Source organism: Anas platyrhynchos, chromosome 2, assembly GCF_047663525.1.
Source record: "Anas platyrhynchos isolate ZD024472 breed Pekin duck chromosome 2, IASCAAS_PekinDuck_T2T, whole genome shotgun sequence".
NCBI lineage: Eukaryota > Metazoa > Chordata > Aves > Anseriformes > Anatidae > Anas > Anas platyrhynchos.
In genome coordinates, this window is record NC_092588.1 from 91,919,895 (window position 1) to 91,941,171 (window position 21,277).

Consider the following 21,277-nt stretch of genomic DNA (forward strand, 5'->3'; position numbering starts at 1 on the left):
CACTGATCCTTATGCTACACCAGCTGCCCCCCCACCGCTACTGCCATCGCAGACCCCTCTGCTGTTTTGCCCTCTGTTGACTTGGACTTTCATTTTGACCCAGGCCCTTGTTTGGCCTTGAAAAGGAGACGGATGTTTCCCTTTGATATGGAAAATGGAGACTGTTATGTGATCAGAGAAAAATTAATGAAGTCATGAAAGATATGGGAGCATTTCAACCAGGATTACCAATGCCAACTATGCTCCCCCAGTCATGGACATTACCTTTTCTGATTGTACATATGTATAGACATACTTGGGTTTATTATGTAAAAGCAATGTTCTGTACATTTAGAAAGTTCAATGTTCGTGTGTGCATTTTGGTAAAGCGTAGACTCCCTGTGCACCCAGCTCTGTTTACTTGCCTTTTATAAATATTACATAAATATTACTAAATTCAGATTGAGTTGTATCTTAATTTATAACACCTCTGATATGATGGAGCTAGAAATGGACTGGCCAAAGGTGAAGATGCTGTTTTTTGTTTCAAGTAAGTTAATCAAAATTGTAATGAAGGGGAATAGCAGAGAGCTTCAGCTAGCTAGTTTATTGGTTATGCTTGCATGTACCTACACATATGTGCATGAGAAGCAAGCTGAGATCTTTTGAAGTAAGCTTGTTATTTTCACATGTTCAGATTTCATGATCATCCTGCATGTAGAGGGCAAAAGTGTGAGCATAATTTTACCTGCTAATATAATCAACAGAGTTTGCTTACTTCTCTTGTACACCATGAAGGTGACTTTATTCCACTTCCTACATTTCTCACTTTACCACTGAGATTGTCAGTGTTTTTTAGTTTCACTGCCTAGTGCTGGAGAGTTCCTCAAATATGATTTTACTGCACATATTTCCACATACATCTCTACATTTGCATGTTAGAGTGCTTCAAGGGCAGTTTCCTAGCCTACAGACCCAACTGTTGTTTAGGTAGAGGACATTTAATCAAGTCTCTGATTGGAGTTCAGCAAGCATGCACAGGCATTGCCTTTTTTTTTTGTTTTTGTTTTTGTTTTTGTTTTGTTTTGTTTTGTTTTGTAGAAGTTGGGGCAATACTTTACCTGTGGTGAACAGCCCTGGAAACAGATATAAGAGCTTTATGGGAAGCTGTCTGTGGCATTCATAGCTTGGGAAAACTGCTAGCTTATAAACAGGGTTGTGGGCACATAATCCTCCAATATAACACAACTGCGGGGACTGGAAACCTCTTAAAATAATAGTACAAAGGAAAACATTTTTTTTGCTTGTGCCAGCTACTGGTAAACTTGTTCTTGGAAAATGTCAATACTGGAAAAAATAAGCAAGAACACTTCAGCACTCAGCAAAGCTCTGGGGACAGGTTTTTGGACATTCTTTCCCATGAAATGCAGCAGTAGAGCTGCCCTAGACCCTTTTCCAGATGCAACGGGGAGAAAAGCTCTTGCTTTCCTTACTCTTACAGATGTTTTCAAGCCATGGTTGGTACAGACTGATCTTGGCTTACTTTGCACCTGAAAACAGACCTGAAATCAGGCCTTTGACTGAGGTTTCTTATGCCTTCAGTTGCAAAGTTTAGAGTGGTGTCTTCCCCTTCCCAAGAAATAACAAATACAAAATCAAAAACAAACAAACAAAAAACAAACCCCCAAACAAACAACAACAACAAAAAAGCAACCAACCAAAAAAACAGAATCCAAAAAAAACATAGTGAAGCTGGGGTGAAACTGAACTACTGGACAACGTCCTCTGCAACATGAACATTCCTCTTCTGGGAGGTAAAGCAGTTCAGCTATTTGGATTTTTGCCATGCTGATTTTGGCCAGCTGGAATTTTTTTTTTTTTTTAATTATTATAGATTTAGTCACAGAGTCCAGCTTGTATCCAAAGCACTAGCACATCCATCAAGATGCATTATGCTGTATAGGGCTTTTTATTTTATATATTTTTAAAATAACGATTGTATATTTGATTTATATAAGAAATCAGCTTTGAGAGAAGATTGATGTCTTCAGCAGATTTTGGTATTTTATGATATTTCCAAAGCACAGAAAAGTGCAGAGGGTAAAAAATGTGATGACAACTTTTCTTGAGTACTCCAAATAGTTAAATTGAAGTTCTTTGTAGTTCCCTGGGGGGGAAAAAAAAAAAAAAAAAAAAGTCTTTTTTGTCTTGTGAGGTAATTATGGATTTTCATGAGCACTTCTTGCTAATCAGGTTTAATGACAATAAACCCAAAACACATTATAGTTATTTTCCAAGGCTATGTGGGAGGCATGCCACATTAACCCAAAAGAACAAAGCTCACAAATGACAAGAGTAAAAAGAAAAAGGGAAGAAGTAGAGAAGCAGGATTCTTATTACCTATGGCTTTACCCATTGTACAGTGTGAGTGATACAGGACTAGAAGAATAGGCACTGATAAAAATTATTGAGAAATAGCATATTTTAATACTTTGGAAATCAAAGGGGTAAATTTGTCAAAGGATCAACTAGACACTGTAATAAAGGAAAAAAAAAAGATTAAAAAATGTGTTGTAGGTTGCATTATCTTATTTTAAGGTACTATCTCTTCTTGCTTGCCAAGTCTAACCTTGTTCAGTTGTCTAGCACCAAGCTTATGAGCTGGGTTGTGAGCTCACAAGCAAAGAAAAAGGTTGGGTATTTGAGGGATGGAGGAACTGTCCATAGGAAACTGATGATAGAATCTCATACATATGGTTGTGTGTAAAGCTTTAGCAGATGTGCCTGAAATGGTGAAAATAGATCACTTCTACAACTACGTGGAAGACGGACACATGCAATCCTGACCTACTACTTCCTCAGCAAGCCACGTGGTTGTTTGATTCTGGTTTTTGCAGATTTGTTGTCTTCTGAGGATGGCATGTGCCAATGTAACAGTAAATGCCAGCGTGGGTTGCTTGCCACTTCTTCATCACTTTCTTGCCTTTACCTCTCCTCTGTATATGTAAAAGCACTTACATGTATTCCATACTTGGAGGCTGAATAAATGTTACCCGTGGTTTTACATATTAGTTACCAATTCTCTAGGAAAGTATTGCTTTGAAAAAAAAAAAATCAATTATAATGGAGCCAGTTTTAAAAAGAAAGGGATGTGTGTGTTTATTTATTAAATTTTCTGCCCATCCTGGTAAGGTAATAAAATTTGTGAAGCCTGTCCATTCCAACTGTACACCGAATAAGGATTTGATAGGAATTAGATCACTGAGCTGAGGAAGGGATATGATCAAGCTGTATCTTAAAATTCATACATGGAGCACTCTTTAATGTACATGCATATTCTTAGTTCTACTGAGAAAATAAAACAGTGCACTTGCTCATTTGTATCCATTTTGCTATTTTGTCACATGCACTTATTACTTAAAATCCCCTTGTCATCTTTAATACGTGCTGAGGGAATAAGATAACTCATAACATGAATTTCCATGTACTATAACTTTTGCTTTCTGGCTTCCATAAAACATCATGAGAACTTTGTCTGTAATTAGTGAGTTGTGTGCAGTGTTGTGAAGTACTAACCTGCTGTATCTGTTGTCTTTTTGGCTGTACGCAACTCTCAAAAGTGGAGATGTCATTAATCTTTTCTTTGTGGTTCAGAAAAGGAATCTATTTTCTTTGATAAAAGACCCATTGGTCTTTGTGATCCATAAATCATTCTTTCAAAAGAAGCCCTTTGAAATATCATTTCAAGATATTCTCACAGAATATCACTTTATAGCTTTTTCTAGTGATGGAAGATAATCCTTGTGCCTATCAAAAAGGAAAATCCGTATTATTTTTCATTGAATTTTGTCACTTTAGTAGAAGCTCTCTAAAGGCCCAACATTACCATCTCTAGTCTTGTGTATGAAATTCAAGCTTTTGTGTCAAAACAGTATTTCTCTAAAATTCAGCAAGTTCTGAGATGTTTGAATTAAAACCAGAATCCTATAAAACAGCATTCCTTGCTGTGTTGAAGAGACTTAGCACCTTTCATGAGGAACATTATCTATTTTTAAAAAACTGTTTTTCTGTCACTGGAAAACTATCCCCTCCATCAGAGGCATTTTTTACAAGCCAGTTAGAAGGTGTCTTATGTCCCGTGGAAGTACTTGATCTTGCATAAATCTGTTCAGGATATAACTGCCTGTACTTGTTACCAAGTACTGTACAGGTCAGTACTTGGTAACGGTGTGTTTTTTGGTGAAACAGCTGAAGGTGGTACCTGTTGGTGTCCCTATGCTGTCACTGTGGCTGTCAGTCCTGCAACTGGAAAGTTTTTCAGGAACAAGTGAGTGCTGGGGTGGGTCTCAACCATTCATATTTCTCCTTATGATATAACAGATAGAAATTTACATTCACGTAATCTGAAAACTATGGCCACAGATTTAAGGAAAGTACAACATCCTGTAAAAATGCCAGATGCAATTGCCAGTGGAAGCAAGAGACCAGTCCTGGGGTTGCTGCCTTTCAGTGGTAGAAGTAATAAGCAGTCCTTAAATTTATGGAGCTTCATTCCTCAGAGGACTTCAGGAACCTGCTATACTAACAGAAAAATAATAACTAAAACAAAACAAAACAAACAAACAAACAAAAAACAACAACAAAACAAAATAAAACAACAATGCAGCTCTCTTACATAAATAATCCTTTCTGTTTCTAATCTCCTGGTTTATTCCTGCAGTGGCATTTATTTGTTGTATTTATTTAAAGGGATTGTTATTGATCTTGTTTGTACTGCTGAGGAAATGCATTTATCTGCATGAACCTGTATTACTGGAGAGGTGCCTACGGCTGTGTTTACAGTTTTCCTGTTTGGTGATTATACTTTTCTTTCCTGCTCAACTTATTTTTTGGGTGGCTGGCTCAGAGCACCGGGATGTTTTGGCGTGTCGTGTGAAACTGATTTGGGAAGTCAGAAGTACTTTTAATCTAGCCCTAACTTCTTCATTATTTGTTTTGATTTCATAGTTTTCTCACAGGGAGATCTGTACTTCACGCATTTCCAAAGAAGTGAGGGCTCAATAGAAGAGGGGAGAAGATGGTGGTGGGGAAAGACTGATGAAATTGCATCCTTAGTAAGGATAAAAACAGTAGTCCCAAAGGAGAAAAGGATCAAGATCCAAATCTAGCTGGAGGCCACTCAGGAGGAATGGAGTTTTATGGCAAACCTGTCCCTCAGCCTGTACTCTTCTCTGTGAGGAAGATGTGAGATTTGAAGGCTTGTTCAGAGTGAAGCCTTCATCACACAGTTCTCATCTAAAATTTTATAACAAAGAGTGAGAAGCCCCTTAGATCTGATGCTCAGATGAGTGGATAGAAGAGAAAAATCACACTTCTGTTCACTTATCCTTTGCAATATCAGAAACAGGGTGGTTGTTTAGGTTTTTGTAAGTCAATTATTTATTTGCTTTTTACTTGGCTTGTGTTATGGGTAGCATCAATGTAGCTCACAACTAGCAAAGCTCTTGTACTATTCCCGTGGGATATCTTATCCTTAAAAAAAGGGAACTGAGCAGCTTTTGTGAGACTCGGTACCCTGAGCTGATATTCTAGAAGATCCAGAGCAACCAGGCAAGTGTCAGCAGCTGGTTTCTGGAGTCAGAGAGAAAGAGGAGCCTCCTGGTGATCAGCCTTAGGCCAAAAAAACAACCAAACAAAAAAATCTCCTTGACGTCTGGCAGGATGCTGCGGAAAGAGTGTGAATTCAAGGGAATTCTTTAAAATCATCCTTAGAGTACCCCTTCACTTTTCCTTATGGAGTTGAGATGCCAATTTGCTGCCTTCCTTGGGATGTCAGCCTCACAGAATTTCTGTGGAAGTCTACTGACTTCAGATTCTTGTGTGACTGCCGTAAACAAGGAAATCCATATCCTCCTAGCTAGTTGTTCAGCAGAACCAACCTACTTGCTCCTGGGTGGCTGAGTGAATGGGATTTTGGAAGGATATGCTTTGTGTCTTTGAAGTCTTTGCTGGCTAAGTGTCATTAATCGTCAGAGTGATTCAGTTCTTAAAGTAATATGTGGCTTTTTTTTTCTTTTTTTCTTTTCTTTAAACCCATTAAGGGTGTGATACAGAAAAAAAATATTTTCTTCAAGATTATCCAGTGTAGTTAGAAAAGCATCACTCAACTTAGTAAAAGATGTGTTTTTCTCTCTTGTTAAAACTTGTATCTTTTCCTTTGGATTTAAGTTATTGTTCTCTTATGCTGTATCTTCCCATACAGTGTATTCCTAAAATTAGGAGGTACTCGTTTTTGGCTTTGTGGCCTTTTGGAGCTGAGCACCACTAGCCCTGTGATTGGCTGCTGTTTCTGTAGGTGGCTTGGAGGTGCTTTCTGCAGGTATCGGATTTACTAATTGCCTCTGTAACGTATGAAATCCTCATGCAAAGGATCATTGTGTAAGAAGCATGACTAGGCTGTCAAATATATATTTACTAGACACTACCGGGTGGGGCGCTTCCCTTACCTACATGTCCCCGTTGATGAGAAGAGGAAGCCACTGCTAGCCCACCTCTGTAAGAGCCTTGTTCCCTGGAGGGGAATACTGCTAGGTTGTTACAGGAGGGCTGCATCTAGTTCTGGGGTTTCCCCCTTCCCTCCAGTGTAAGAGGCAGACTGCAGTGAGGGGATAGACTATGAGGTGTACAGGAGGGGCTGAAGGAGCTCTGATTGTTTAGCCTTGAGATAGAAAGAGAGGGACCTATATTGTAGGCTTTCCATTCCCTATAGGGTGTCTGTAGAGATGGAGGACCTAAACTTTCCTTGGAGGTGTGTAGTGAAAGGACAAGAGGCAATGGAGTGGGGGATTGTGGCCTGCAGGGGAGGGTCCTGCCTGAGGGAGTCCCCACCATGTCCAAAGGCGTGACCAGGGTGGGCAGTCAAGTGGTAGGGATGGGTCAGTTGGTGCTGCAGCTTGGCCCCTTTGATCAGGGAGCAGTCTTCCACCCAGCAGAAGGCCACAGCCTCTCAGGCAGAGCTATGTGGGGAAACAAGCTGCCCCCAGGTTCAGGCTGCAGGCTAGGCCCTGCTTTGATGCCAGCTTGGGGTAGAAGTAGCAAGCGCACCTGTGGGAGGCAGGTGTGCTTGCTCCGAATGTCAGGGAAGAGGTGACTAGGCTGAGGAGTATCAGGGAGTCTGAGAGGGAGATAGATGCTGGATTTTTTCCCTGCCTTCCCTGATACAGGCCCAGAAGGCAGAAGGGACACTCAATGTGGAGGGTTCCTATCCTCTCTCCACACGGCTGCATGCAGTTACCTAAGGGTCAAGGGTCAATGGCGACAAATTCCTGCCTGCTGTGACAGATACATCTCCTCAGTGATTCCCCCACCTTTCTGGGTGCCCTTCCCCAATAGTTATGAGGCTCTGTAAATGGAACTGAAGAACATTGAGGACAATGGTTCATCTGGCATGGAGGTGTCACCAAGGTCAAGTTGGCCTATGCCTTGCATCAAGACAGCTCCCACCAAAAACCAACCAACCAAACAGAAAAACAAGAGAGGTAGTCGTCATAGGAGACTCCCTTCTGTAGGGAATGGGAGACCCAATATGCAATCAAGACCCAGTTCATAGAAAGTCTGCTACGTCCCTGGGGCCTGGGTTAGAGATGTAAAGAAATCCCTCCTGAAGAAAGCTTCCTTCCCTGGTGTGGCCCTCAGGTTATTATCCATTATTGATTTTTCAGGTAGGCAGTGATGAAGTTTAAACAAGAAGTCCAATGGCATTCAAGAGAGACTTCAGTGCATTGGGACAACTGGTTAAGGGATCAGAAGTATAAGTAGTGTTTTTCTCTATCCCTCAAGTTGCAAAGAATGATGAGGGGAGAATCAGGAAGAGTCAGCAGATCAATACCAGGCTCTGAGCCTGGTGTCACTGGCAGATTTTTTTTTTAAATTTTTTTTTTTAATTTTTTTTTTTAATTTTTTTTTTGATCACGGGTCATTTTATGCAATGCTAGGCCTGCTGGCAACAGACAGGATTCATCTGTCTCTAAAGGGGAAGAGGATCTTTGCTCAGGAGTTAGCAGGACTCATTGAAAGGGCTTTAAACTAGAATTGAAGGGGGAAAGGGATGAAACCAGGCTTGCTAGAGATAAGCCTGGGGGCAGAATGCCAGATTCTGTGGGATGGTGTGCTGGCAAGGTCCCTTGGTCCCCCATCCCAGTAAAGGTAGGGGATGGAGAGCCATGTAATAGCAAAGTCACAAGGGATATTGATGAGTTAGAAATCATGGAAATGCCTAAGAATGGTTGTATAGGAATTAGGGCTTTGCCCACACCCTCCTCCTCCAAAAAAAAAAAAAAAAGTGACGGGGTCACCAGCCCAAATGAAGTGCATTTACACCAATGCATGTGGTATGGACAAGAAACAGGAGGAGCTGGAAGCCACTGGGTGGCAGGAAAGCTATGACATAGTTGCCATCACAAAAACATGGTGGAATGGCTTGCATGACTGAAATGGTGCAATGGATGGCTGCAAACTCTTCTGAAGGGATACGCTAGGAAAGAGGCGGTGGGGTAGGCCTGTATGTTAGGGAGTGTTTGGATTGTCATTCTCTACAGCTACCTACCTCAAAAGGAGACTATAGTGGGGTGAGTGTCAGTCTCTTCTCCCAAGCAACAAGCAATACGACGTAAGGAAATGATCTCAAGTTGTGCCAGTGGAGGTTTACATAGGATATTATGAAAAATTTATTCACTGAAAGTGTTGTAAAGCATTGGAACAGGCTGCCCAGGCAAGCAGTTGAGTCACCATCCCTGGAGGTCAAAAGACATGTGGATGTGGTGCTTAGGGACACCTTACTCCTGTAAATATCTTGATTTGGTGGAGAGCTACTGAGAAGTCAGAGGATGCTCTTTCCTTTTGCTAGCTCACCACTTTAATGTTAACACAAATTAATAAAATTTATTTCAAACACTGTTCATTAATTAGGATTTGGATTGCTAAATGTGACATCATCTCATGCTTTGTGTAACCATTTATCATCATATAAAGGAATGACTGTGCTGTTCATAAAAATTTAATAGAAATTAAAAGAAGGTTTAAGCCAGCCCTATGCTAGTTGCATATCTACAATAAGCTTTCTATGTATTTTATCTGTTTTGGCTTGTTATTCTTTGGACACATGTTACTGTTGAAAGGTGTTTTTTGTTTTTTTTTTTTTTTTTTGGGGGGGGGGGGCTGGTTTTCTATGCTTCTCATGGCTTCTTGTTTTTAAATATCAATTTTTTTTCCTCTCTGCACAATGATGAAACCTTCGCGTGTTCTTCTCAAAGGTTTGGCTTGTTCTCCACTTGAATCTTGGAAATGAATTTGATTTGCAGCCTGGCAGATCCATACTTATTCTTTGTCTACATAGCTCATGTTCTCTCAGAAGCTGCAGTTTCTTACAAATTGCTGAATACCTGCAGAGTGTTTTGCCTTCTTTCTGTTTGTGCCAATTTCATAGCAGCTGCTGCCATTGCGTATTTGTCATTCCTGTAGTCTGTTCTCTGTTCCCTGAGGTCAGTTTTCTCACTTCTACAAACCTTTGATATTCCATTTGTCCCATGTGAAGTCTCTAACAGATCCAGTCTTACCTACCAAATGTCCATTTCCATGTCTTCATCACTCTAACCCATCTGAGAGTCCCCCTAGAAGGAATTCTTTCCCTGTACCTGAGGTGTATGTACCTGACTAGATTGCTCACTTGCCAAAAGAGCAATACGAAGCTGTTACCTGGAGGCATTTCTCCTGCTGTGCCTTAAAAGGGCAGAGGAAGATAACTGGGCTTTCCCATGAAAGCAGTTTGTTAGCAGCAGGTAGTCATGCAAAAGTCTGTTTTTGAGGACAGGAGTGAGTTCTATAAAAGATGTGTCCTCATGGTCCAGTGTAATTATTACTATTTTTGTGGGGCAGAAGAGTCAGGCTTTGCCTTAATGATCTGGAAGCTTTAATTTTGGTTTGACAAAATGCCTGGATGATATTGGGAGAATCTGCATACTAATGCTAAAAGTTCTTCTTTTAGTGCTTCAAGCTTATATAACTTTTTGTCAGTTTGATTGCTATAACTCAAACCTGTTTTATGCTCTTAGGGGTTCAGTAGTTGCCATAAAAAGCCAGAAGCATAATTCATCTTGTCTGCTCTGTTTGCAGGAGAACATGCAAGAACACAAAGTTGACTGTAAGCTGTTTCCTGCAGTGCTGTGGTTTGGTTCACATCCTGAAACATGGAAAGACCACATCCCTGAGACTTTGAAATAGTTAATGTGTACACTTTTCCACCGTCCTTTGTTTTAATGTTGACATGAAACACTATGGGTGATTTTTGCAGATCAATTATGCACCGATTTAAGCTTTATTTGTATATTATAGTTGAAGGTTTGAAAAATGTGAAACTAAATGTGTAAATGTAAATGTGAACTAAACAGAAAATGTATCATAATCAAGATGACACACAATATAGTATGCAGCATACTGATTACATGCATATGATACAGCCTATAGCTTGGGCTCTCTGGATTCGAAGAGCTGGAATGCTGTGCACCACCACAGGTTGTTTAGCCACCAAAGTGTAACATATGCTTGCTACTTAGCAAATAGGATAAATCCATTATTGAGTTGAGTGATGTGGTTGGGTAGGGTTGAGGAAATCAGGCTCATTGAAAGAGATGGGATAAGAAATGGCTTCAGGACCAGTAAAAGAGAGTCAGTGGGTGATGAGTTGTATTCTGGAGCTCTGACAGTATTTTTGGGGTTCCTAGCAGTGATGGTCTCTGAAATGCACAGGCAGCAGGTTGTTTTTGCTTACTTTAAAACTTGTTGCCTTTTGGTTATTTTCTTGTTTCCAGTCACTTTATCTTGAGGGGAAATAATTTGAGTACCAGCTCTATTTGCCCATTTTATTTACTGTGTATGTAGCTTCTTTGCCTTGTTCATATTTTTGCTGGAGGGGAATGTTGTCTTCCGACTGAATAGGAATCTAGACTTTTCTAATACATCACTTTACAGGAGGGAAGCCTGGTTCTTGACTCCTTTACAGGGTGGGAAGTACTGCATTTTAAAATTGTGGAACTGTTCTGTTGCAAAACTGCCTTATATGCATTAGGATCAAGGTAAAAGAGTTTCTTCAGCTGCTTGGACCAAGCTGGTTCAGTAGTTCTGGACCCATTTGCAGCCTCATCTTTGTGTATGATAATTTTACAGTCAGGCTATGGTTCTAGAGAAATTTCTGGAGCCCTTGCAGATTTTGTTTCAAGGAACTCTTCTCCAGTCTGAGTAGGTATTTCTTACACGGTTGAAATTATATTCACAAATAACTCTCCTGTATGTGTATATACCTACTGGCTCTGTGCCTCAGCATGCACCATAGTTTTACAGATGAATTCATTAAAATGCCTAGGCATTCATGGCTGACATTTGTTCTGTTTAATTGAAATAATTTCATCGCCTTCTAAACTTAGCTTTTGTGGAACATCAAAACTTTGGAATATTCTCTTTTCTATTATTTATAAGCCTTACAAGATATTCTTAATTTCTTGTTTAGTTGTCCCAAATTATGTTTTTATGTGACTATGTATTCATGTAATTGCATGCCCTTCATCTTAGGAATGCTGCCTAACTTCTAGCTTTCTAGAAAATGCATCTCTTACAAGCTGTAGAATGGATGTACAATACAAAACATTTTATTAAAATGTGGAGACCACAGCAACGTTAGGCTTTTGAAGCAGGACTGCTCTCAATTAATATGAGTTTCTTTGTGCTATATATAACCTGTCCATTGATGCAAGTGACCTAGTACCTGGAACAGCCTAAATGAAGTTTGCATTGTACACTACAATGACAGAAAATGCAGGACATGTTTTGTCTTTACTTAACTTTTTTCCAATTTAATGAAAACGTGGAGGTTTTTGTGGCTGAGTCTGAGCCTGGTTACCTTAACTTGCTGATATATAAGCCCACTCTTCCATGATACATCCATTCTGAGAGTTTGTGATTGAACTGGAACAAAGGAGGAAAAGAGGGTAGGGGTTTATTGACAGAATGGTAGTTCCGCGTTTGCAGATTTCACTGTTTTGTATTATCAGCTGGAATGTTGCTTCCCAGCATATAGCAGTTCTATGGCTGTCTCAATTGTTTTGCATAGTAACATCAACAGTGCCTTCAACATGTTAGTAACAACAGGGTTGCTCTGTAAATGAATCTGAAGAAACATTTCTTTTTGTTGTTGTTTAAGGGGGTAGAAACAAACAATTTCTGCAGCATAAAGAGCCTTTGCCTCAATAGAGCAATCCCCAAAGTGTGTTGAGTTTTTACAATATAGGAGTATCTTCCTAGATTCCTACATCTGTAGTCAAGACTGTGAGGAAAAAGTGCAGCTTGGGGAAGCTCCTCTGCCTACACAAGTCCCCTGTCCCTGGGAGCTGCAAGGGTTCAAGGTTTTTTTTTTTTTTTTTTTTTTTTTTTCCTTTTTTTTTTTTCTTTCACGTTGGGAGTCTTCCCTCCCAGCTTTTTAAATAGAGTTCATCCAGCCACTTGAAAGGTAGAGATAGCACTGATGTGACCTGAAAGAGCAAGTCCTGAGGAATTGCAGACCTCTGTCTTTGCTCACATTGAAAGTGTGCATCTCTCAGGACCTGTGGTTGAGGTTTGTGTTTGATTTTCAGTGTAGAAGTTCTCTTGGTTTCTGGGACTGTGTTTTTTGCTAAGCGGGGAGATTCTTTTGCAGTGTTATAATTAGTGATCAATATTGGAGCTAATATCTTTGCTGTGGGCTGGGGAAGAGAGCTTCAGAAATTGGAAGTGGCTGTTAAGTGCAGTGAAAAGCAGAAGTTTCTTCTAAAAAACAACATTCAGGAGCTCTTGTGGAGTTGACTGTTTTCTTGATCTTCATGTAAATGCTCAGTATTAGTGTTCATAAGAAGATCTTAGTGCTAATCCTCCTGTAGGTTCCTTTGAAATATGTTAAACTTTTTTTCTTTACTCTCATAAAAGTGCCTCCTACACTTCTTTCACTGAACAGTCTCTGATTTATTAATGCATAATGTGTCCCAGAAATCAGTTTAACTGATTTCCATCCATCATTCAGCATCACTTTTCTTATAATGCAGAATAGATTTTTTGAAGACCTGTTTTGTATACTCTGGATGATAACTCTGTCTAACTTGCCTGAAAAAGGGTATAACTTACCGGTTTTATTATTTATGATTGAAAGGTGCGTTAGTAACAACCAGGAACCTAATTTCCATATGGATATTGAGTTCTGTTTTTCAGAATCTGCCTTTCATTTATACTTCTTCAGTCTCAGGAGAAAATCTAATGATCAAGAAAGGACCAGCAACACTAATTAAAACAATATTTAAGGCCAGGTCTGTGTAGAAATGCAAGGTGTGTAACCATTATGCTTTCCAAATCAATCTAACCTGGAAATGTTATGCCTCGAAGGCGTAGAGCACACAAGCCTGGTGCAAAGACGGGATTTCTCAGGCAAGTGTCTTCTGTCGTGTCATGTCTGGCATTCCCCTAACAGTATTCATAGTTGCTTGTCCTGAAGCACTAATCTCTGCTGAATACAAAGTATGTTGATTTGCACTTCTGCTCTGTGACGTTATAGAAACCTGCACAGAGGGATGTAAAGGTAGTATTCGTTATGCTTCTTCATAAAATACTATACTTCAGTCGTAAAATACTACCTGTACCAAGACAATCTAGTGGTCTCTGATGTTCAGAAAGCAGGCAACCACAGGGCACAAAGACAAACCTGTTACTTGAGGACTTGTTTTAGCTGGCACCTGGGAATGATTCAGAGCCTCCCCTAGTCAAATACATCTGAACCTACATCTGGAGCTGGAAGAGCTTGGCTGCAGTTAGGAAAGACTTATGTTTGCTTTGTGGAGAAAACCAGTAGAGAAGCACGGAAAACAAGTCAGTGGTGGGTTAAATCTAAGATAGAAATACTTAAAGCAGAATCCTGCAATTCACATTGAAGCAAAAAAGTGAGAGTATCAGAAATTTCTGGTGCTTAATCCTACACCCTGGACATGACAGTGACTAAAAATAGTTCCCTTAAGGTGACCCTGTTTGGGTTTGCTGATGGAAAAGCTCTGCTACCAGAATTCCATGTATAGTCAGCACCAGTATGCACTGGGACAATTGGGATTATCCGCGCTTGAGCCAAGCAGCTGCCTGCCATTTAACAGGTGTTTGCAAAGCCTCAGATCAGGTACAGCCTTGCTGTGAATGAACTGTTTTTCATGGGGGTGAAATCTCAGTGAGAGTCCACGAGCAAGGCTTCTTTTCTCTGTCTCACAGTGAAATGGTGCCTACAGCTCTGTGACTTTCCCCAGACCGTGTGGTGTAGTTGTGGAATTTACAACAAGCAGCAGCACTTAAGTTAGCTAAGAGACAGGCAATGTATTGGCACCACAGAGAACTCAAACAAGCACTTTATGGCCGCCCCACGGAATTGACACATTTCTGTGTTAGAACAGTAACTCCTGCGCTCTGTACAAAATGTTAAACAGGTGACCTAGGATTGCCCAATTGACTATGTTTGTTGGCAGTACAAAAACATGTGCATCAGCATTTCTAAAATTGGAAAAAAAGTAGAAGCCTGGAGTCTGGAAAAATTTTACAGATTGGCAGCACCTACTTGCTTTAATCAGGATTGCAGGAGAACAGCTGAGGGTGACCTGTAAAAGTAGAAAAAGAGGCTGATGTGTGCATGTAAGAGCTGAATAGTAACTTAAAGCCCTGAGAGAAGAGCTCACTATCAAGGCTTACTTGTGAGGAAGAAAAAGCTGCAGCTTTTGCATGAGTAGAGGCCTCCTAACCATTCAACAGGAACCCATACTAATTGAAAGCAGACTCCTTTTTCCTGCTAAGCAGAGGCTGCCAGAACATTATAATAAATTTCAGCCTTTTTCTGCCCCCCTTTTTTTTTATGGTTAACTGAAGGGATCAGGTCAGCCTTGCAACCGTTTCCAGGGGAAATGGTTCAGAATGTCTCCTTTTTCACAGGATATATTGCTCCTGTTCAAAGACTGATTCTGGCCTTTTTGAAGCCTCATGGGACATCTGTTGTGAACTCTGGTACAACAGCTGGATGGACAGTGGCTGAATTTAACTGATATTTAATGCGAGGAAGGAAGCATTAACTAATGAAACTTAAAATGGCACTAAAGAAGAATAGAAATGGAGATTTGAGTATCCCAGGCTCTCATCTGAAAAAAAACAGAGATGATGTGGAAATCAGGTGACATGCCCCTTACATGGGAAGAAATTTCTGGACAATGTGCTGAACATGGATGTCAATACTTGATTTGTTTTCCAGGCTGCACCTATGCTGAGTAACTTCATTCTGACAGGCTCCTGGTAGTTGCTGGTGGTAGGATTGTTGGGTAGTTTATACCAGAGGGTGAATTCGGATCTCGATGTCTGTGCTCTGCACTCTATATGCAAGGTAGTCATCAGTATTTGGGCTTATGACCTTGCTCTGACTAACACATCCTATCCTGTGCCCTTGAAAACCTCCACGTGCACACCCACCGCTGCACATAGTTCACAGAGAGGACATACCAATCACATAAACTCTGTTTTGAAATCTTCGGTCTTTGCCCTTTGCTTTTTTGTTTGTAAATGTTTCTTTGTGAGACTCTGTTCTGTGCATGTTTGTGCCTACTTGGTAAGTGACAAAACCTGATCTCACTCTGTGCTCACACTTGTTTACTTCCTGATGATGGTGTGATACAGGTTCTAAGAGAGGTGAATCTATTGTAAAACAAATAATAAAGACCCAGATTTTTCCACTCAAAATTGAGCTTATCTACTTTTTGTGATTAAGGCTTTTCTACTGCATGATGTTCAAATTGTATTTACAGTCCGGTAGTAGGGCAGTCAATGTCCTAACCAAAGCACGGGGACACTTATTAGGTACTTTTTTCACAATTTAGTGATGGCTTTGGATGGTACATAACATGACACTAGTAGTAGGTGGCCAGCTAGTAGAGAAAGCCAGTTTCTATAAATAAAAATGATTAAAAACAAACAAACAAACAAAAGTTATTTAAATCTCAAGTCATTAGAATGAGGAGTCCTATATGCATAGTCCAAGATTAGCAGATTAGAACAAGGATAAAGTAGATGGAGTACACTGTGACTGATTAACACTGCAGCTAGTCAGCACCAACTGTAAATGATGATGTAAAGGACAAGACAGGAGAACTGCATGCAGAGGTTTGATAAGTACTTTGGGTTGCTATGAAAACTGGAGTATAACGAAGGAAGAGAGGAATTGGAATGGTTTTTACTTTTATCACAGATTCATAAGGGTTGGAAAAGACCTCCAAGATCATTTGGTCTCACCATCCCCCTATCACCAATTTCATCCACTAAACCATGTCCCTACGTGCCACATCCAAACTTTCCTTGAACACCCTCAGGGATGGTAACTCCACCACCCCCTGGGCAACCCGTCCCAATGCCTGACTGCTCTTTCTGAGAAGAAAGTTATCCTAATTTCCAACCTGAATCTACCCTGGTGCAACTTGAGGCCATTGCCTCTAGTCCTAAATGACAGCAAAATAAATCATGCCGAAAAAAACCTTCACAGCACACCTTTGTTTTTCCTGGTAAACAGTTTCAAAGGCCAAATATGAAATTTGTGTATGACCATTATTCATTTAAAAATAAAGATGTATTGCATCTAACTTCACTGCATAAGCAGACAAAAATGTGAAGTTCTCTTGTGTTTTATGTGTTGTTTTTTCTTTTTTTTTTTTTTTTTTTGTGTGTGTGTGTGTGTATGTGTGTTTTTTTTTTCTTTTTATGTGGATGTGTTGCTCTTCCTTTGAAATACCATAAAAATGTATTTTCTCCTTTTTCAAAAGATGATCAAGAAGTATGTGGCACACCGACATATCAGTGTTTACACAGGGCAATTTTCCTCGGATAGGATGCTAATTAAACTTGAATCAAAAGAAACTTGAACTAGAATTCACCTTCTGGTGAGTGAAGCATGTAATATAATCAAACTAATAGCCTGTGAAAAATAGGACACAAGTAAGAAGGCTACTCTTTTGTGGTAGGAAACACTCTAAAATACCCCCAAATTAATTTGAAGAGTATTTTACAAAGTGTAGTGGGTAATAAATTGGTTTCTATTTCACTCCCCATTAATAGAGTACCCTCAACTGTTCTCTTAGCCATTGGTAGTTCTACAGGCTCCTTCCTGGTCTTACTTAAAAACAGTATGAAAACTGGAAGAAGTGGTTGTGAGCATCAGTAAGCTAAGGTCATTAAATCCAGATTTACCAGTTTCTTGGGGAAGTGTACAATACGAAGACACAAATTGTTTCATCACCTGCATCGTTTCCACCATTTTCAGGAAGGAGTGGGTTTGTTGTCCATACACAAACAGATGACAGAAGAAATTTCAGGGGAGTTTTGGGGCTGTGGATCTTAGATGCTTATGACTTTAAGGAGGTAAGTAAACTTAAGAAATTTGAGATATGTTTGTCTTCTAGGTGTTTGCTACTGACTGAAGTAGATATTCTTTCCCTTCCTGGAGTGCTAGCCCCAGGGAACCCCCTTGTGTAGCCCTGGTCATTGTGCTGCACCAGGAATTTCAGTGCTGAACACCGGTTGTGAGTTCCAAATTCAGTGCTCAAATTCCTGAAACTTTCTTCCTGGGTCAGGCCTATTTTAGTCTGTGTGCATATTCCCACCTTCTTCAGCTGTGCTTCATTTCAATCTGATAATGACTATTTATTTATGAAGCCCCATTGCATGGTAAAAGAAATCAAATACAGTAAAATTGTGTCAAAGCAGGAGAAAAGGTTTGTTGAACTCTACTGTGTCAAGAACAAGTGTTGCGTGCTTTGGAATCACTGACAGGTGGAAGAAGTTCAGGATTTCCAAGATCTTTGGACTATTTGTTGTGAGGCTGTATTGCAGAAGGAGAGCGGTGTTCCCCCCCACCCCCCCCCCCCACCCCTTCCTATTTCTTTTCTCCCTGTTCATTGAATTTCTTTGTGTAGAGTATACTGCATTATCACTCAGATGTATCAAAAGAGATGCAGCCTTTAGGGATAGAAAAAAAAAGTTTCTTCAAGTGCAGCTGCTGGGGAAGAATGCCATTTGTGCTTTACGACTTACTATTGTGCTGTCCACAGAGCAGCCTTTGATTTGTTTTACTGTAATCCAGACTAATTCTTCAGGTAAGAGGAGATTCATGTGCAATCAGGATAAATGTTCTTAATAGGCTCTTTCATTTGACCAAGTAGTAATAACAAACTTGTAATTTTTGTTTGTGTATTTCAGACAAGTCAAAAATTTGCTTCTAAAACTCCTCAGAATTTCATTTGACTACTCCTAATGAAGAACTTTATTCTGTGTAATCTTCAGCACATATCTTTTAATCTCTCATTGAAGATTGAACTATGATGCCTAATGTGGTTCTTGAAAGTGACAAATTTGTTATGCTTTGGTAAAATAGTATTTCTAGTTTTGAAGTGGATTAAATTGGGTCAGGCCTCACCTGGAGTACTGTGTCCAGTTCTGGGCTCCCTGGTACAAGAAAGACAGGGATCTCCTGTAAAGAGTCCATTGGAGGGCCACAAAGATGATACGGGGCCTGGAGCATCTTCCCTATGAAGAAAGGCTGAGAGCCCTGGGTCTGTTCATCCCTGAGAAGATTGAGAGGGGATCTCCTCAGTGTATATAAATATCTGAGGGGTGGGGGACAGAAGGGTGTAGCCAACCTCTTCTCAGTGGTTTGCGGGGACAGGACAATGGCTGCAAGTTAAAGCACAGGAAGTTCCACACTGACATGTGAAAGAACTTCATGGTGAGTATGATGGAGCATTGGAACAGGCTGCCCAGGGAGGTTGTGGAGTCTCCTTCTCTGGAAATATTCAAGGCCTGTCTGGACGCCTTCCTGGGCAGCCTGCTCTGAGGAACCTGCTTTGGCAGGGGGGTTGGACCCGATGATCTTCCGAGGTCCTTTCCAACCCTACAGTTCTGTGATTCTGTGAAATTAAACTTGACAATGCTGCTGTGAAGAGGAAGTAGGGAGAGACCAGGATCTCTAAAGTTGTCTTGGGAAAGCAGCATAGCTCTTCACCTACACCCTGGTAATCTCGCTATATGAGGTATGGGCAGAATCAAAAGACAATGACATAAAATCCCATTTAACCTCAGGCTTTTTAATTTCTCAAGTAAAAAAAAAAAAAAAAAAAAAAAAATTCTCAAGTTTTCTAATCTGCACAGATGCTATAGAACAAAATATGTCCAGCTAAGCCCTTTTTCATGGGTCTGATTTAAGTAACTTCAGTCAAATGCCCAGTCTCGTGAGGATGGTGCACTAGGAACCACTAAAACCACAAGCTTCTTAACTCATTTGTTTAGTGCCAGTTTAAATTGTCCTAATAAATTTCCATTATAAGCAGGTCAGAGGGAAATGCAAAATACTGGTTCTTAATGCTCAGAATGTGTAGAACTATTCTGAGTTGTTGGGAAACAACTGACCTTCTAAACTTCCACACTTGTGAGCATCTTTTGAATGTTTTGGTCACTCACTGCCTTTAATGAAGCCTGCAGAATTCATGGCACCCTCATGACCCCACAGAGCATCTGGCTGATGCCAGGACTTGGATCAACTGACTTGGTGTCTCTGGGTGATGGACAATCAAGGAGGGGTCTGCTTCATGTAGACACTATGTCCTCAAATCATGTGTACAGATTTGCCAGTTCATTGTTCCAGTCTTTTTGTGCCATAGAAACTTGGAGCCATTGACATCTGATTGAGGGATTCATTTGGGAACGAAAGATTTTATAGTTTGTAAGGATCCTTGTACTGTTCCAGTAAGGATGAAGATCACCACAATCACTTCCACTTCTGATCATTCTGGCCATCTTATTTGTATGAAACTGAAATTGCCTTTTTATGCGCACTTCTGAAGGGAAAGCTTTTGCATGCCTCTCATGTCTGCACCTGGGCTCTGGGTCAGATATTTTGCATGCTCAATGTTTCCTTGGGGAGCAGTCCTTTGTGTTAGTTTTTCCTTCTTCTGGGATGCTGAAGTGTTTGGAATCGTAAGGGAGTGCTGTTGTCACCACACAGGTGATAAACCCGTCTGTGGGTTCCTCAGCACATCAGCTGCAGAGTTGCACATGGTGATTAGCTAAAGTCAGAGACACAGATAAGCTTTTTTTTTTTTTTCTTTTAATTTAAAAGAAACAGTGTTGTTGCATGTGGTGCTAGGATAGAAGACTTGTACTCAGTATTGTTGTTATATTAAAATTCTCCATAAGTGAATTGTAATAGCTCACTATAGATTTTGCCTTAATAAGATGAACAACAGATATCGAAGATTGCTTTCTGAGAACAGTAATTTATTTTTAATAACTTTGACTTTATTTCTCGACCATTTTAAACTGTACATCTTAAACTGTGTTTTACTCGCTGTTAGTAACATAAAAGCAGTGTGATGAAACATGAAGTTACCTTCAAACAAACAAACAACTCCAAACCAAACAGAAACAACAACAACAACAAAAAGACAAAAAAGCAACACCACAAGCATTGTTGAAGTCTTATATGGGCCCTTAATGGTGAAACATCTTTTTACCAGTTTAAAGACACTTAAAATGTTGTTGTCCTATAAGGTTATTAGCTCCTGCTGCTTCACTAATGACAATTACGTTGCCTGCTTTGTATTGAATTAAACCTTTATATACTTGTATCAGGAATCACATGCTTCTTCCATTTTAAATACTTTTGTATATGTTATAGAAATTAAAACTCTTTAGACAGGCTTTTAAATGGTTGATGTAACTTCTAAGTCACGTCTGGCTTCTCTTTGCTTACTTTATGAGCCAATAAGTAGAGAGGTCTAAATGTAAATGGTACTGTAATATAGTTGATGTCTGATTAAATATGGACTTCGGCATACTCAACTCTTACCCCTGTTCTCACCCTTGAATCAATCTGCTCTTTTAGCAGAATTGAAGAGGATAGTTTCTACTCTTAATAGCTTGGGTGCAAAAAAGGATCTGTGGGGAGTCGTAAAGAGATTAATTTATTATCTACTTGAAAACAATAATGTCAGAACTGCTGTCCCTTAAGCATAGATTAATAGGTGAGGGAAAGACCTCAGAATGAAAAAACAAGATAATATAAGCCATGATGACTCGTTACTTGCATATAAGCATCAATACTCTTTGTAGGAGCATTTACTTGCATGCTGTCCTCCACAAGTGAGTATGCAGGCACAGGGCAGCTTGG

At 40.0% G+C, this 21,277-nt stretch overlaps 1 long non-coding RNA gene across 1 annotated transcript in view; it reads left to right on the plus strand.

Moving 5' to 3' along the window:
- Positions 1-16,643, plus strand: part of LOC106015575 (uncharacterized) — a 30,877-nt gene extending 14,234 nt beyond the window's left edge. The window contains exon 3 of the long non-coding RNA XR_001187693.5: positions 10,150-16,643. This is a non-coding gene — a long non-coding RNA (uncharacterized lncRNA). The remainder of the gene's footprint in view (positions 1-10,149) is intronic.
- The last annotated feature ends 4,634 nt before the right edge of the window (positions 16,644-21,277 follow it).